We start from the raw sequence: 17,716 nt of genomic DNA, 5'->3' as shown, positions 1-17,716 counted from the left end.
TTTGCCGTTGGTTCACCCTCCAATGGCCACTGCGGCCAGCGCATCTCGCTGATCCAAAGCCAGGAGCCAGGTGCTTCTCCTGGTCTCCCATGCAGGTGCAGGGCCCAAGCACTTGGGCCATCCTCCACTGCACTCCCAGGCCATAGCAGAGAGCTGGCCTGGAAGAGGGGCAACTGGGATAGAATCCGGAGCCCCAACCGGGACTAGAACCCAGTGTGCTGGCGCCGCAAGGCGGAGGATTAGCCTGTTAAGCCACGGCGCCAGCGGCTCATCAATTCTAACACATCAAATTAAAGCAGGATGTCAACAGGACAAACTGGAAGGGGATAACAGAAAAACTGTAGTTTAAGGTTTTTTGTACAAACCTAAAACTACCCTAAAAAAATAAAGTCTACTAATTTTTTTTTAAATGCTGAAGAAGCTTGTTAGCCTGGAGCTGCTAGCAACTGACAGCCCTCCTAAGAAAAAATCCTGGCTGAAAATGGAAGCTCAAAGGCAATACTCAGAGCCAACATAAAAAGAGGAAAGTAGCACCCACATAACATCAGATTAAGCCCCTGGATCCAACCAGGCAAGAGCAGTTGCACATTTGATTTGTCATAGATAAATGAACATATTAAATTTCATTTTGCTTGTAAATAAATGTAGATGGTGCATATATGGACACCTATTATAACCATCTTTTGCAAAAATATCTTTGTAGATTTTAGGGATCAATCAGAGCATGCAAAAAAAAAAAATAATAACACTGCAGTTAATAGCTCCACTTCCAGACTTCATAGACAAAGCCAATGGGAGCAATCTGCATTATGCTGGCCTTTTCTTCTCAGCACTGAAAACTAGTGCCTTCCGTGTGCACTACAGGGTATCTATCACTGCTGCTGCTGGCAAATCCCAGACATGGCATAAATAATCTCAATGAATTAGCCAAGACCTCAATGTGTTTAAAAAGTTTAAAGAAATACAAAAAAAGCAAAAAAAGATTGAGGCAAGCTTATTAAATATACACACGCACGCATGCACACACACCAAAAGAATGCTTCAGGAATTAAAGGATTTGTCAAAATAAATTGATGAATATTTGTAAGCTTTCCAAAAAATTGTAATTTTAAAACACTATAGGATAAACAGTCTACCCATGCTATCAACTATCTCTAAACAATTCTATTTAGGTTTTCAGAACATTCTATTTTTATTAATTATTGCTCACCGCTAACCTGAAATGTACAATCCTCACTGCTAAGAAAAGAATATGTAGGTCAATGACCAAGATATCTTTAGATACATTTAGGTAGATATATTTAGAACAGTTTATGAATTTCCAACCTCAGCTTAAGACTAGATCATACTACATAAGCAGCCTTCTTGAACCAAACATGAATACTTGGAATATCTAGATCTTACAAAAGAGAAATTACAGTGTACGTTCAAAAGATAAGGTTTTGTGGCCGGCGCCGCGGCTCACTAGGCTAATCCTCCACCTTGCGGCGCCGGCACACCGGGTTCTAGTCCCGGTCGGGGCATCGATCCTGTCCCGGTTGCCCCTCTTCCAGGCCAGCTCTCTGCTGTGGCCCAGGAGTGCAGTGGAGGATGGCCCAAGTGCTTGGGCCCTGCACCCCATGGGAGACCAGGAGAAGCACCTGGCTCCTGCCATCGGATCAGCGCGGTGCGCCGGCCAGCCGCAGCGCGCCTACCGCAGCGGCCATTGGAGGGTGAACCAACAGCAAAAGGAAGACCTTTCTCTCTGTCTCTCTCTCACTGTCCACTCTGCCTGTCCAAAAAAAAAAAAAAAAAAAAAGATAAGGTTTTGTAGCAGGCTTCATGGTACACTGGGGGTTAAGGACCAGTTGGGAGGGACTCCAGCATCCCATATTCAGAGTGCCAGCTGAGCCTCAGCTACTCTGCTTCTACTCTGGCTTCCTGCCTAGGAAGGCAGCAGATGATGGCCCAAGTACTTGGGACCCTGACATCCCTATGTGGGAGAGACCTGGATGGAGCTCAGGGCTACTGGTTTCAGCCTGGTCCAACCCGGGCTGTTATGGGCATTTGGGGAATGAATCAGTAGAGGAAGATTTCTCCGCCTAGCGAAGAAACGATCTTTTTAAAAATATGAAAAACAAATTATAATGTTTTATTTAATACAGGCTCCTTTAAAAACTTTTTTCTAACATATTTAGAATTTGGTTGTCCACAAATATACAATATTTGTACTTTCTGCACTAAATCAAAGCACAGCTACATTTCGCAGTTAAAAATGTAAACAAGACTGACTGCTCCTTGCCTATACCTATAGTCTTGCTATACGTTTCTAGTTAAAATTTTAATTTCTTTAAGGCCTACAAGGTATGTCTGTCACTCAAATCTCATTTTTAGCATCATTTTCCTTCACTGGGCTCCAGATCTCACCACACACAAAGATCTTTTCTGACTCATGAGTTTCTGTACTTTGCAATCCCCCTGCCAAGAAAGCATACCCCCAGTTCTCTCTGAGGTTAGGATGCCTTCTTCATGTATTTCCAGCCTCATCTTCAAGGGGCAGGAAACAAATCTAGTAACTCGTTTCCTAGTTCACAGACCACCTTCTTGCTATGATCTCACACAGTGGAAGGGACAAGGGCAAGGAGTCTCTCTGGTCCTTTTTATAATGGCACTCATCCCAATCACGTAAGCAAAGCCCTCAGGACCTAGTCACTATTTCTGGTATCACCTTGGGGGTTAGGATTCATGAATGTGAGAAGATACACACCTTCAGACCATAGCAAAAGGCCTCCTCTAAACACATTAAATACCTCTTCTCACTCACATTCCATTGTTCTCTACTTTTTTTAAGTGCCTAAAATTACTTTTTTGGGGCTGTTGTGAGCTAAGCTGTGTATGCAACACCAGCACCCCATATCAGAGTTTGAGTCCCAGCTGCTCTATTTCTGATCCAGCTCCCTGCTAATGCCCCAGGAAAAGCAGTGGAAGTTATCCTCAAGTACTTGAGCCCCTACCACCCTCATAGGATACCTAAAAGAAGCTCCTGGCTTCGCCTTGGTCCAGCCCTGGCTGTTGGAGCATTTGGAGACTAAACCAGAAGACAGAAGATCTCTTTCTCTGTACCTCTGCCTTTCAAATAAATAAGTAAATATTTTTAAAAATAAAATTTAAGGCCGGCGCCACGGCTCACTAGGCTAATCCTCCACCTTGCGGCGCCGGCACACCGGGTTCTAGTCCCGGTCGGGGCATCGATCCTGTCCCGGTTGCCCCTCTTCCAGGCCAGCTCTCTGCTGTGGCCCGGGAGTGCAGTGGAGGATGGCCCAAGTGCTTGGGCCCTGCACCCCATGGGAGACCAGGAGAAGCACCTGGCTCCTGCCATCGGATCAGCGCGGTGCGCCGACCGCAGCGCACTACCGCGGCGGCCATAGGAGGGTGAACCAACGGCAAAAAGGAAGACCTTTCTCTCTGTCTCTCTCTCACTATCCACTCTGCCTGTCAAAAATAAAAAAAATAAATAAATAAAATTTTAAAAAAATGTTTATATCTGGGACAAGCCCACCAACAAGAATGCAGGTAAACTTCAAAGTAGTAAGTCTCTGTCTCTAATACAATTATGTCCTAAAACATTATAATTCCTATCTACTGCTTATTTTTTAAAGGAATACCAAGATTTTCAAAAACAAAATCTATAGCAATCAAATTTTGTATCTTAAAATCACCCTTAGGGGGGTGAGCTGTGGCATCATGGGTAAAGCTACCACCTATAGAGCCGGCATCCCATATGGGTGCCAGTTCAAGCTCCGGCTGCTCCACTTCCAATCCAGCTTTCTGTTATGGCCTGGGAAAGCATTAGAAGATGGCCCAAGTGCTTGGACCCCTGCCACCTTTTTGGAAGACCTGGAAGAAGTTCCTAGCTCCTGGCTTCAGATGGGCACAGCTCCAGCTGTTGCAGCCTTTGGGGAATGAACTCACATCGAACGGAAGACTTCTTTCTCCATCTCTCTATGCCTCTGCCTTTCAAACAAATAAATATTTTTTTAAAAATCACCCTTGGTGCTGGCGTTTGACAAAGTGGTTAAGATGCCTCTTGGGATAGCCGATTCCCATATCCAAGTGCCTCATTTGAGCCATGGCTCTTCTGTTTCCGATCCAGCTTCCTGCTGAAGCACATTCCAGGTGGCAGTAGTAATGTCTAAAAATACTTGGGTCCCTGCCACTCATGTGAGAGACTGTATTGAGTACTTGGCTCCTGTGGCTTGGGCCTGGCCCAATTCTGGCCATGGAGGCATTTGAGAAGTGAACCAGTGTATGGAAGATCTGTGTCTCTCTCCCTTTCAAATAAAGTGAAAATAATTACTATTTAAAGTAAAAAATTAGGGTGGGTGTTTGATGCTGCTGTCAACAAGCCACATCACAAGCCATATCACAGTGACTGGTATTAAGTCCCAGCTCTGCTTCCAACTCTAACTTCTGCTAACGAGCACTTTGGGAGGCAGCTGATAATGACTCAAATATGTGTGTCCTTGCTACCCATGTGGGACATTCAGACTGCGTTCTAGGCACCTGGCTTTGGCTGTTGTGGGAACTCAAGGAGTAAACCAGCAGGTCAAAAATCTCTCCCTCTCTTTCTGCCTTCCTAATAAAATAATTAAAATTATTTAAATCTAACAAAAATTTAAAAAATAATAAAATGAAACCACTCTCAGGGCCGGCGCTGTGGCACAGGGGGTTAAGCTGCTGCCTTTAGTGCCAGCATCCCATATGGGTGCCGGTTCGAGTCTCAGCTGTTCACTTCCAATAAAACTCTCTGCTCTGGCCTGAGAAAACAGTAGAAGATGGCCCAAGTGCTTGGGCTCCTGCAATGGCGTGAGAAGACCTGGAAGAAGCTTCTGGCTCCTAGCTTCGGCTCGACACAGCTCCGGCTGTTGCAGCCAATTGGGGAGTGAACCAGTGAATGGAAGACTTCTCTCTCCCTCTCTCCATGTAACTCGGACTTTCAAATAAATAAATAAAGTAAATCTTTAAAAAAATAAAGAGGGCCGGCGTGGTGGCGCAGCAGGTTAAAACCCTGGCCTGAAGCGCCAGCCTCCATATGGGCGCCGGTTCTAGTCCCAGCTGCTCCACTTCTGATCCAGCTCTCTGTTATGGCCTGGGAAAGCAGTAGAAGATGGTCCAAGTCTTTGGGCTCCTGCACTCACGTGGGAGACCCGGAAGAAGCTCCTGGCTCCGGAACGGCACAGCTCCAGCCGTTGCGGCCATCTGGGGAATGTACCAGTGGATGGAAGACCTCTCTGTCTCTACCTCTCTCTGTAACTCTCTTTCAAATAAATAAATTAATTAATTAAAATAAAATAAAAAAGGAAGGAAGGAAAGGAGGGGAGAGGAGGGGAGGGGAGGAAAGGAAAGGAAAGGGAAAGGAAGGGGAAGGAAGGGGAAGGAAGGAAACCACTCTCAGCTCTTTCCTTTGCCAACTTTACACCTTGATGCTTACAAGTTAATAACAGCTTTTCAAGTTTTAGTAGGCACTGTTTTTTAAATATAAAGAACAGAGGTAGGGGGCCAGTGCTGTGACATATTAGGCTAAGCCTCTGCCTGTTTCGCCAGCATCCTTTGTGGGTGCCAGTTGGTGTCCCAGCTGCCCTACTTCTCTGCTTATGGACTGGGAAAGCAGTGGATGATGACCCAAGTGCTGGGGCCCCTGTATTAACACAGGAGACCCGAAAGAAGCTCCTGGCTCCAAAATGGCCCAGCTCCAGCCATTGTGGTCATTTAGGGAGTGAGACGGTGGATGGAAGAGTTGTATCTCTCCCTCTCTTTCTGTAACTCTACCTCTCATATAAATAAACAAAATCTTTTAAAAAAGAAAAAAATGAACAAAGATAGGGGACATTCAGACTAGAAACTAAGACACAAACTGCAACACATGAAGATAAAACTGGAATAAAGCAGGACTTCTGAACAACACTGTATGTCCAATTCCTGCTAGTTTGGTCTAATGTCATCAAAAGACTTAAGTCAGCTCAGTGTTAAAGCAGTCGGTTATCAGTGGAGTATTGGGAAAATTCAATGGTAAGAGAATCACACTAGTAATCATGCAAGAAAATTAACACTCAACAATTATTAACTGATTGTTCTGATGGTGATACAAACACACTGCTGCACAAGGGTGATTTTTAAAGCAAATACATATAAAACAACAATTGAGAAAATTTAAGTCCAAGAAAGACAGAGGATAAATAGCACATTATAAGAAAAGCAACAGAAAAGAAACAAGTTATTTGTGTAAATGTTTTTTCAGTCCCTCCCTCGTGGAAACATATACTGTGCTCTCTCATGGAAACAAGGATCATGTTAATTACTTCAATTGACTCACAGTTCCTAACATGAAATGAATATTCAATATTTATTGAAATGATGAACAATCTATTTTTAAAACCACCAAGACCACTAATTAAATAACTCATATGCTTAAAAATATTAACCCCTTTTATATAAAATATATTCCAATACATAGAATCAAAATGATTTCTCAGAGAGTAACATATCTTTCGACATAAAACTAAGACAGGGGCCGGAGCTGTAGAGAGCTATGGCGTAGCAGATAAAGCCACTGCCTGCAGTGCTGCCATACCATATAGGCGCCTGATTGAGTCTCAGCTGCTCCACTTCCAATCCAGCTCTCTGCTAACGTGCCTGGGAAAGCAGTAGAAGATGGCCCAAGTCCTTGGGCCCCTGCACTCACATAAGAAGCTCTAGGCTCCTGGCTTAGGATCGGCCCAGCTCCAGCAGTTGCCTCCATTTGAGGAGTGAACCAACGGATGTCAGACACCTACCCCTCTCTCCCGCCCTCCCTCCCTCCCTCCCTCCCTCTCTCTCTCTGCCTCTACCTCTACCTCTGTAACTCCACCTTTCAAATAAATAATTTTTTAAAAAAATATTTTAAAAAATTAAGATAAAAACTGACATAAATAGTTAAGAACTTAGTAAAGCTGCTTCCTTATTATTTGGTCTAGTACGTATAGTGATTGTGTTCAAGCAAAAATGCAAATCAGACACTATGAAACTATCTTAAGCCATAATAAAACTTAAGATGAAAGCAGTATCCTACTCAAAATCAAAATGGAGGTCCCTCCCCTCTGATGCTCAGTTCTAGGTATGTTCCCAATCCTGAAACAGAAAAAATAATCTCTTTTCTAATTTCTAAATACAAACACTAATTTACATAGAAAACAGTAACCTTATTTATCTTAAAGCTTATCTTAAAATAAGCACCAATACTCAAATTCTGTCTTTAATTATTGGCAAGCTTGGGGTTAGTTTCTCTACTGAGAAATTGTGGCATGGATATCTTGGCCAGTGCAGAACCAAAGATTAGGACTGAAATAAAAACACCATGTGGTAGAAATAGCAATACATCCTTTCATTAACTCTCAAAAGCAAGAGTCTGAAGAGGTGATATAAGACCGAACATATGAGTAAAAGACTCAAACTCAGAATGATGTAAAGGATTCAGAGTGAGGAACTATGAGTAACTAATTAATGAAACCCGGCAATGATCACCAACAACTTCTAGCATCACTGAGAGGAACCAAACATTGTGTCTCCTGATCCAAGCACACAAAATCATCTGGAAAGTATCTTCCCCACACATAAAAGAAAAAAAATTGAGAGAACATTCAATAAAGAAACTGAATCTGATCAAGCTTCTAAATCTAAGACCAGGCCGGCGCCATGGCTTAACAGGCTAATCCTCCGCCTTGCGGCGCCGGCACACCGGGTTCTAGTCCGGGTTGGGGCGCCGGATTCTATCCCGGTTGGGGCGCGGGATTCTATCCCGGTTGCCCCTCTTCCAGGCCAGCTCTCTGCTATGGTCCGGGAAGGCAGTGGAAGATGGCCCAAGTGCTTGGGCCCTGCACCCGCTTGGAAGACCAGGAGAAGCACCTGGCTCCTGGCTTCGGATCGGCACGATGCACCGGCCGCAGCGGCCATAGGAGGGTGAACCAACGGCAAAAAGGAAGACCTTTCTCTCTGTCTCTCTCTCTCTCACTATCCACTCTGCCTGTCAATAAATAAATAAATAAATAAATCTAAGACCAATTAACAAGAAACCAAGGAGTCAGAGGAATAAGTTTACTACCACTACAAGAATGTAACTGGCAAATCCCAGCGGGGGACCACTCATCCATTTCTTCAACATAGTTTGCAAGGAAAAAAAACTAAAGGGGGAACTTAGAGATTATGAAGTAATGCCCAGATTTTATATGGCTCTTGATGTGAACAAATGTAAAACACATTTAGTAGATTATGGAGAAATCCAAGCACTTTCATGTTACAATACTATTTTTCAATGTGATAATGACTGGCCCTTCAAGAGCTGGGGCTGGCGCTGAGCCTAACAAGTAAAGTTGCTGCCTGCAGTGCAGGCATCCCATATGGGCAAGGTTCGAGTCCTGGCTGCTCTACGTCCGATACAGCTCTCTGCTATGGGTCTGAGAAAGCAACAGAAAATGGCCCAAGTCCTTGTGCCCCTGCACTTGCATGGGAGACCTGGAAGAAGCTCCTGGCTTTGGATCAATGCAGCTGGCATTGCAGCCAGTTGGGGAGTGGATGGAAGACTCTGACTCTCTCTCTATTCGAAACTCTTTCAAGTAAATAAACAAAATAAAATATTAAAAAAAAAAAAAAAGTGAAGCTGACTGAAACACCGTGAGTATTAAAGGGTTAGAGTACACAAAAAGAACACTATAATTAATACGGTATACTATATCTGTCCATAATGTGCTAGATTTGGCCTACCCGGAACTGAAATACAAACTGTGAAATTGCAACCAGGAGGAGAGAGCGGCTTTGCTTCCTTGCCAGCCAACCTTTTCTCCACTGATATAAGCGCTATAAATAGACTAAGAGTGACAATGGCTGCTCAAATCACCTCACAGTGCAGACACTACCACTTCTGGCATCTATCTGGCCCAACATCAGGGCTGTGAATAAATTAGCATCAAGCAGAAAGCCAAGTAAGCTACCAAATGCAAAAAGTGCACTGCTGCTAATAAGAGACCCTCTAGAGTATTGAAAACACCATCAGGGTAACTCAAGATTAATTTGAAACATCGGTTCTGAGTTTCCTCCAAGATTTCTGGCCATTTGCTATCTCCCTAGAAAAACAATCCACACAAAGATGGATCCTGAGGACCCCAAGACAAATGTTGTCAAAAATTTATCCACTACACAAATATCCTCAGGCTAACTGCAAAATGTTCAGTGGACTGGGCAGGGAGGGAAGCTGAGATGGGAAACCCTTGATAAATTGTTAATTTTAGATAGGCTTCTATGTTAAGTTAAAACTAAGGCAGACAAGATACTATTTAAAATTTAACCAAATGAAGTTTTTGTTCTTAACACAAAAGGAAAACAGTGCTGTTTTTCCTAAAGTTTTAGCCCATACCCTACTTCCCTATCCCCAACAATACCTTTCTCAAATTATGAGGCTGACTCTAGACATAAGTCGTTTTTTTAAACCAGACAGCTCTTTAAAAAAACAATCTTCTGATCCCCTTGTTGTCTTGTTTCTCTAATGTTAATCATGCTAAGGAAAACAATTTTTATACTAATACTTGATCACAATCCTAGTTTACATACATTCTTAGGAACAGCTGCTGTAAATTTTAACATTTAATTTCATTGCTCTTGGAATAAGCAGAACTAATTTACTAAAACACAGGCTTGAATTCCAGGCAGAGGTAAAAAGTATTTGCAAAAAAAGAACACTCCTCAATCATTTAAGTTTAAAAACCTACTTACAAAAAATACTATTTTCTAATATCTAATCTAAAATCATTTTTTAAAGGAAAAGACTAACTCCACATTGCAGTTGTTTTGTTATACAGCACTTTGCTTCTCTATCCCTACTTTCTCTTCTCCACAGTTTAGAATAGGAAAGAAACTCAGAAATCATCTTGTTCACTAGACTGAGTTCCTCAAGCAGAAACTTTTTTTTTTTTTTTTTTTAAGATTTATTTATGAGGCCGGCGCCGCGGCTCACTAGGCTAATCCTCCACCTTGCAGCGCCAGCACACCGGGTTCTAGTCCCGGTTGGGGTGCCGGATTCTATCCTGGTTGCCCCTCTTCCAGGCCAGCTCTCTGCTGTGGCCCGGGAGTGCAGTGGAGGATGGCCCAAGTGCTTGGGTCCTGCACCCCATGGGAGACCAGGAGAAGCACCTGGCTCCTGCCATCGGAACAGCGCGGTGCGCCGGCCGCAGCGCACCTACCGCGGCGGCCATTGGAGGGTGAACCAACGGCAAAAAGGAAGACCTTTCTCTCTGTCTCCCTCTACTGTCCACTCTGCCTGTCAAAAAAAAAAAAAAAAGATTTATTTATTTATTTGAAAGTCAGAGTTACACAGAGAGAGGAGAGGCAGAGAGAGAGAGAGGTCGATCTTCCATTCGATGGTTCACTCCCCAACTGGCCACAACGATCCGGAGCCAGGAGCTTCTTCCGGGTCTCCCACGTGGGTGCAGGGGGCCAAGGACCTGGGTGGGCCATCTTCCACTGCTTTCCCAGGCCACAGCAGAGAGCTGGCTAAGAAGCAGAGCGCCAGCACTTCAGGAGGTGGTTTTTACCCTCTATGCCACAGCGCCAGCCCCAGAAACTTTCTTTTATCTATGCATCCATCCCCACCTGGCACAGAAGTGCTCAGTAACTGGATTTTTAATTTACCCAGGTTTAACACCCTCCACATACACAAGAAGTAAGGTCTACTGATATACTTCTACTTTTGATTACTCTTCACTGAATTAGAAAATACTCATACAGCTGTTTTAAAATTAAATAAAGCCAAGTTAATAATTTAGGGACTTACATCACCTCCACAATTTAAAGTCTAAGCAAAGAGGAAGGAGTTTCCCTTATTTTGAATAAAGACACGAAAGAGAACAAGAAACAAAACAAGCACTATACATTAAAGCCACAAATCCTTAATAAGACAACCAAATCTGAGTCACACCTACCATACTAAGGTTCTTAAAATCACATTTACTATCAGTTGCTATTAGTATGTTCCACTGAATCTCTTGGCCAGCAATTCAGGAATACAAAGAGAAAACAAGCAAAACACTTCTTTTCACCTTTCTCCTCCCTTTTACCATAAGGTCACAAGGCCCTGTGAGCTGAGTGTGAAAACAAAATGACTGAACATCAATCCCACCTCTGCTGAGACAAGCTGCCCACACAGAGCAGAAAACACTGCTTCCCGCCCTTGATTTCAATCAGAAGAACTCTGAAACAGTAAGGAAAGGTACAAATAAAAATAAAAGCTAGGGGCTGGTGCTGTGGCGTAGCAGGTAAAGCCGCCGTCTGCAGTGTCAGCATCCTATATAGGCAAAGTCTGAGTCCCCGCTGCTCCACTTCAGATCCAGCTCTCTGCTGTGGCCTGGGAAAGCAGTAGAAGATGGCCCAAGTCCTTGGGCCCCTGCGCAGACGTGGGAGACCCAGAAGACGCTCCTGGCTCCAGGCTTCAGACCAGCACAGCTCCGGCCGTCGCAGCCAACTGGGGAGTGAACCAGCGGGTGGAAGATCTCTTTCTCTCTGCCTTTCCTTCTCTCTCTGCGTAACTCTTTCAGATAAAATAAATAAATCTTTCAAAAATTAATTTAATTAATTAAAAGAATAAAGGCTGGGGCCAGCGCTGTGGCATGCCAGGTAAAGCCGCCGCCTGCACTGCTGGCATCCCATATGGGTGTCGGTTCAAGTCCCGGCTGCTCCAGTACTGAACGAGCTCTCTGCTAAGACCTGGGAGGGCAGTAGAGGATGGCCCAAGTCCTTGGGCCCCTGTGGCCGCATCGAGGGGCCCAGGAGAGACTCCTGGCTCCCAGCTTCGGATTGGCCCAGCTTTGGCTGTTTCGGGAGTGGACCAGCAGATGGAGGACTTTCTCTGCCTCTCTGTAGTTCTGCCTTTCAAATAAATAAATCTTTAAAAAAAAAAGTTTTGTAACAATAATTCCAAACTGGAATTTGACAGCTAAAGCAAAGTAACTATCAAAACCTTTTTAAGCTGATAAACAAGAAACCACCCAAAATGAAATTTTTACTCTATGAACATAAGGCTCAATGCAGAAAATCCTCTAAAAAAGAATGCCTACCTCATCCTTCATATTCCACAGGTTTTTTCTTCCCTAGATGAAAATTCATAACCTTTCAGCAGGCTAAGGCCCTACCTCCACCTACCCTATTAATCCCTCTGAAAACTCAAGCCAAAGGCCCCACTTAACCATTCAAGAGTATAGATATAGATACCATGACTGTTTAGGCTATTTTCCAGCCTGGAGTGCTCAAATGGAAATCCCTCTCAAACCAGGTTCCAGGGCTGGCGCTATGGTCTAGCAAATAAAGCTGTACCCCATGAATGCCGGTTTGAGTCCTGGCTGCTCCATTTCCAATCCAGCTCCCTGCTAATGCTCCTGGGAAAGCAGCAGAAGATGACCCAAGTATTTGGTACCCTGTCAACCCAGATGGAGAACCTGGAAGAAGCTCCTGGCTTTAGATCAGCACAGCTCCAGCTGCTGCAGATATTCAGGAAGTGAACCAGTGGATGGAAGATTCTCTGTCTCTCCCTATCTCTAACTTTGCCTTTCAAAGAAATAAATAAATCTTTAAAAAAGAAAGAAAAAGTTGGGGAAAACACTATGGCACAGTGGGCTAAGCCTCTACCTGACACACCAGCATTCCATATGGGCCCAGTTCGAGTCCCAGCTGTTCCTCTTCCAATCCAGCTCTCTGCTATGGCCTGGGAAAGCAACAGAGGATGGACCAAATGCTTGGGCCCCTGCACCCATGTAGGAGACCCAGAAGAAGGTCCAGGCTCCTGGCTTCAGATCAGCCCAGCTCTGACCGTTTCAGCCATTTAGGGAGTGAACAAGCAGCTGGAAGACCTTTCTCTCTGTTTCTCTCTCTCATGCTCTCTCTCTCTGTGTGTAATTCTACCTCTCAAATAAATGAATCTTGGAAAAAAAAAAAAAGTTTTGTTTCTTGGAGCGCTAGTTTGGGTCCCAGCTGCTCTACTTCCAATCCATCACCCTGCTATTGTACCTGTGAAAGCAGAGGAAGCAAGTGCTCAGCCCCACATCTACAAGCGAGACCCAGAAGATCTGGGCTTCTGGCTTAGGCCTGGCCCAGCCCTGATAGTTGCAGCCATTTGGGGAGTGAACCAGCGGATCCAGCGGATGGAAGATCTCTGTCTCTTCCTCTTTGTGTAACTGATTTTCAAATAAATAAATCTTTAAAAAAAAAAAAAAATTTAAGTTCCTGGGACCAGGCATTGTGGGAAAGCAAGTAAAGCCATCTGTGGTTGCTCCACTTCTAATCCAGCCCCCTGCTAATGCATCTAGGAAAGCAGCAGAGGATGGCCCAAGTCCTTGGAATCCTGCACCCATGTGGGGGACCTGTAAGAAGCCCCTGGCTCCTGGTTTCAGACTGGTCCAGCCCTGTACATTGCGGCCATATGGGAAGTGAACAGTGGATGCAAGACCTCTCCCTCTCTCTCTCTCCGTAACTCTGCCTTTCAAATAAATAAAATAAATCTTAATAAAAAAAAAAAGTTTAAATTCCTTGAGCACCGTGATCTTATTGGTCTCATTCACTACAGCACCTGCAACTAGAGCACTGCTGGCACAGAGGAAGCAATCAATAAATTAGTGTGGCAAGAATAAAGGTTTCACATGGATGTGCTGTCTTCCATGCTTTCTCCACAGCGCTTCTCTTTTTCAGCCCCACAGCTTTTTAGTATGTCTATTTCATTTTCCCTTCCTATTTACAACTACCCAAGAAATTTCATTTGGTCCCAAACTCTTTCCTAAAATAATGTAATACTGGAATCAGTATGCTTCAAAACACATGAACTGTAGATTTGTAATCATTTATAGGTTTTCTCAAATACTGTCACTTCAGTAAATATGAAAGTATTTTCATGTATGTGTCGGAAAATGAGGAAAGTCTAAGATGGTTTACAAAGTAACTGAACATTAAGGTTTGGGTCTCTAGTATAAATATATACCACCTCCAAACTTTAAAAAGAAAGGAAAAAATTAGCAGATTGCCTGTACTCTACATCAAGTTCATTCATGCAAGTATCAGAACAAAATCTTAAGACTGAGGATCCTGACAAAACAATGAATAAGCAACCACACAAGCTCACAGAAATTACCAGTCCTAAAGAGATTTAAAATATCAATGTCAACATAAACATTAAGACACCTTTAAGGGGCCTGTGGTGCCAGCACGCCATATGGGTGCCAGTTCCAGTCCCGACTGCTCCACTTGCGATCCAGCTCCCTGCTAATGCGCTCAGGAAAGCAGCAGAAGACGGCCAGAATGCTTGGGCCTCTGCCATCCAATCGGCAAACTAGGAAGAAGCTCCTGGCTCCACCTGGCCCAGCCCAGGGTGTTGGGGCCATCTGGAGAGTGAACCAGCAGATGAAAGATAATCTTTCTCTCTCCTACTTCTCCTTCTGTAACTCTGCTTTTCAAATAAATAAAAATTAAAACAAAAAAAGACACCTTTTTAAAGGACATATATTGAGCACTATTTTAACAGAATTCCATTAATTTAGAGCCTGAAGCTGAGTTTTATCTTTAATACAAGACCTTGAATTAATCATGAAAGCTACAAAACAGATTACGATAGTTACTCTCACGTGTATGCATGAAAGAGTACTATAACCTAAAGCAGTGGCATAACTACTACACTGTTAGCTTAATAGGAAGCTAACAATGAGCAGTTTCCAGCTCCCAAATCCAGTCCATCCTACCTTCCATAAACAAGTGTTGGGGAGAAAAAAATCCCATTAAGAAATCGATTTAGTTGGTCCCTTAGGTTGAAGGAAGTTCTTGAAGTCTTTCCCTGCCTTTCAGATTCAATACACCTATTTCAAAGTTTGCATCAGCAACATGTTAACATTAAGGAAAAGATGAGGTCTGAAGATTTAAGATTACAGTGGTACTGAAAAGCAGTCTATAGAAACCTGATTTAGAAATATCTAAGAAATATTTTTATCTCTCATTTAATAGAACTTAGAAAATCTCATTAAGGTTCCTTTTAAAGTAGCATACAGGTCACTGCAATCAATTCCACCTTGGTTTCCTGAATGCAAATTTAATTCATAATTTTGTTTACCAAGCGTTCAACTAGCATTGTATTGGGCATACCACTCAGCCAAAACGTTGTACTGCCTACTGAAATACCAGCGTTGTGACTCCTCAAGACATCAGGTAACAACTATTCATCGCGGGCCTCTAAAAATGCTTGTTAAATCAAAAGGCAAGGCTCTGATTCCTGGAGAAATCCAGACTGCCAGAATCAGCAAAACTACATCAGAAAGTTAACAGCTTCCATCCTTAAAATACCCCAAGAGAAGAAAGAGATGAGCCAAACTTAACACGTATGTGCCCAGTGATAGCGCCGAATAACACCCGAAGCAGAACGGCCATATGTATCTGTAATTAAGAGGTCCGACCATGATAAAGCATCATCAGTGGGTTTTTCAGCCCCTGGTGGAAAGATTCAGAAAGCCAAAACTCAGGCAAAAGAAAATAAGAAGGAAAAAAAAAAAACCGAAAAGGACATCTAAGCATGAACTGCTCAAGCGGCCAGAGATCTGGGACGACCAATACAGACGCTCTTGCCTTCAACCTGTGCGCATCTATTTTGGGACAGAGGATCGGACAATTTAAAAGTGAGAAACGGCGTGCGGCTCCAGCAGAGGCTGCTGCATAAATAGCACAATACAGGGCGGACGGCGCCGTGAGGCAGGAAAAGTACGAAGCGCACCCGGGGAGGAGAGGAGAGCAGAGCCGGCTCTGGGGAGTCAGGCACGGCGGCAGCCTGCAACCGGGGGGTCGCCGGGTTTACAGCCTCGCCGGCTCCGAGGCCAAGTTAACAAACTCCCCAGAAGAAGTCAACCTTGGAGACTGACACACGTCTCCCAAGGATCCGGGGAGTCGGAGTGGAAGCGCCCGCCAAAGCCTTTTTCTCCCCCCGCCACGGCCACCGCAGCCGTGGCGCCGAGGAGGCCGCGCAGGTAGCAGCGCCAGAGCCCGGCCCGCGGACTCGGCGAGCCGGCGCCACCGCCTCCCCCGCCGCGGGCCCGCGAGCCGCAAAGTTGCGGGGAGACAACTCCAGGGCCGCGCGGCCCGGGGGGCTGCGGCACCTCCCGCCTCCCCGCCACGACACGGCCCCGGCGGCCCGGACAGGGAGGAAAAAAAGGGGGGCGGCCAACTCGGCCCGGCCGGGAGGACGCGAGGGTCACCGGCCGCAGGCAAGCCAGCGGGTGGGAGCTACCCGAGCCCCTCGCGGCAGCCCCCCTACACCCGGGCCGCGCCTCCCGCCGAGCCTGGGTGCCGTCCTCGGCACCCACCAGCCGGGCCCGTCACGACCCCTGCGCCCGGACGCCGCAGAGCCCTCGCCCGCGGCCCGCGCTCCTCCCTGGGATGTAGCCCGGTCCCCACGGCTCGACCCACGGGCCAGGCCGCAGCCCTGAGCTGCTTCCCGCCTCACCTGTGCTCCGCGGCGGCTTCGTGCCTTCTCGCCCGCTCCGCGCGCCCCGTCGGGGCACGCACCGACCCGCCAAGCCGGGAATCCCGGCCGCGGTGACTCGGGAAGCGACGGCCGCCGCCGCCTTCTCCTCCTCGGCACAGGCCCCGGCAGCGAACAGAGGGTCGCGGTCAGAGCCCCCGCCGCGGCCAAAGTGAACCTCGCCGCCTCCGCAGCCTCCACCACCAATTCCCTTCAGTCGTCCGCGCCGCCCCAAGAAAATGTCACCAGAGGCCGTTCCGCTCGGCTCCTCACTTCCGCCCGGAACCACAGAGCCCGCGTCGGCCGGCTAGAGCGGCCGCTGCAGCGAGAGCCGCCGGGGATGGAGGCGGAGGCCGGGAGGAAGCCGGACAGCGCCATCTGGCGGGAGTGGACGCGAGCTCCTCCCGCTGCGGAGCGCCGGGCGCGCCGGCGCCGGCTTCACCGGCTTCTTTCCCGCGCTCCCTCCTCCGGCTGAAGCGGCTGCCTTCTAGAAATGTCCTTGCCTGCCGGTGGGCAGGCCAGTCAGTGCGAGCCCAGAGCAGGGCCGCAAGAAAGAGACGGCGCTCCCTTCTCCATGCGCTGCTCGGTACTCACCCCCTCCCGAAGATTTCCCGCGGCGGCTGAATTGGAGCTCCTCCTGCCGGGAGCCCGCTCACCTCTCCCTACTTTTTGGCGAACGCCAGCGGCTCGGCGCGGGGCTGCTCCGCGGTGCTCTTCCCGTGCAGTGGCACCAACATCCTGTGCAAGTTTCTGGCCGGGACCCCGGCTCGCCTCGCGGCTGGAGCCCCACCTGCTGGAGAGACGGCGTCGGCGGGGGAGACGCGCCCCGCCCCGGCCCCGGGCGCCCCCGTTTCCACCTCCGCGGAGTCGCTGAGCCCGCGCTGCAAGCGGGACGCGCCCCGCCCTCCAGGGGCTCTCGGAGCGCATCCCTGAGGGGGCCAGGGGCGTGAGGAGCCTGCCAGACGTGCGACCGGAGAAAGCTGGGGTGGGCGCGCGGGCCCCCTGGAGTTGGAGGGTGGAGGGCTGCCCGGGAAAGAACACGCCGGGCTGAGGACAAACCTCGCACCCCAAGATCTGGCCAAGGCCTGCGCTCCCTGAATCAATCAGTGAGGCGGGGGGGCCGGGGGGGACAAAGACTAAAAAGGGGGAGCACGTGAAAGGTCTTTAGTCTTT

General features: G+C 46.8%; 1 protein-coding gene across 4 annotated transcripts in view; it reads right to left on the bottom strand.

Annotated features, from left to right (window-relative positions):
* The window catches only part of ARK2N (arkadia (RNF111) N-terminal like PKA signaling regulator 2N), a 93,616-nt gene extending 76,349 nt beyond the window's left edge, over positions 1–17,267 (bottom strand). Inside the window, exon 1 of one of the 4 annotated variants that reach the window (XM_062201610.1) lies at positions 17,138–17,267. The gene's annotated coding sequence lies outside the window, so the exon portion shown is untranslated. Of the gene's footprint in view, positions 1–14,226; positions 14,247–16,525; positions 16,809–17,137 lie in introns of those variants that run through there. The other 3 variants (XM_062201609.1, XM_062201612.1, XM_062201611.1) reach the window with 3 other exon arrangements.
* Between the last annotated feature and the right edge of the window lie 449 nt (positions 17,268–17,716).

Source organism: Lepus europaeus, chromosome 9 (genome assembly GCF_033115175.1).
Source record: "Lepus europaeus isolate LE1 chromosome 9, mLepTim1.pri, whole genome shotgun sequence".
Lineage (NCBI taxonomy): Eukaryota > Metazoa > Chordata > Mammalia > Lagomorpha > Leporidae > Lepus > Lepus europaeus.
Note: the sequence above shows the minus strand (reverse complement) of the source record. Positions and strands in the feature narration are given on the sequence as shown.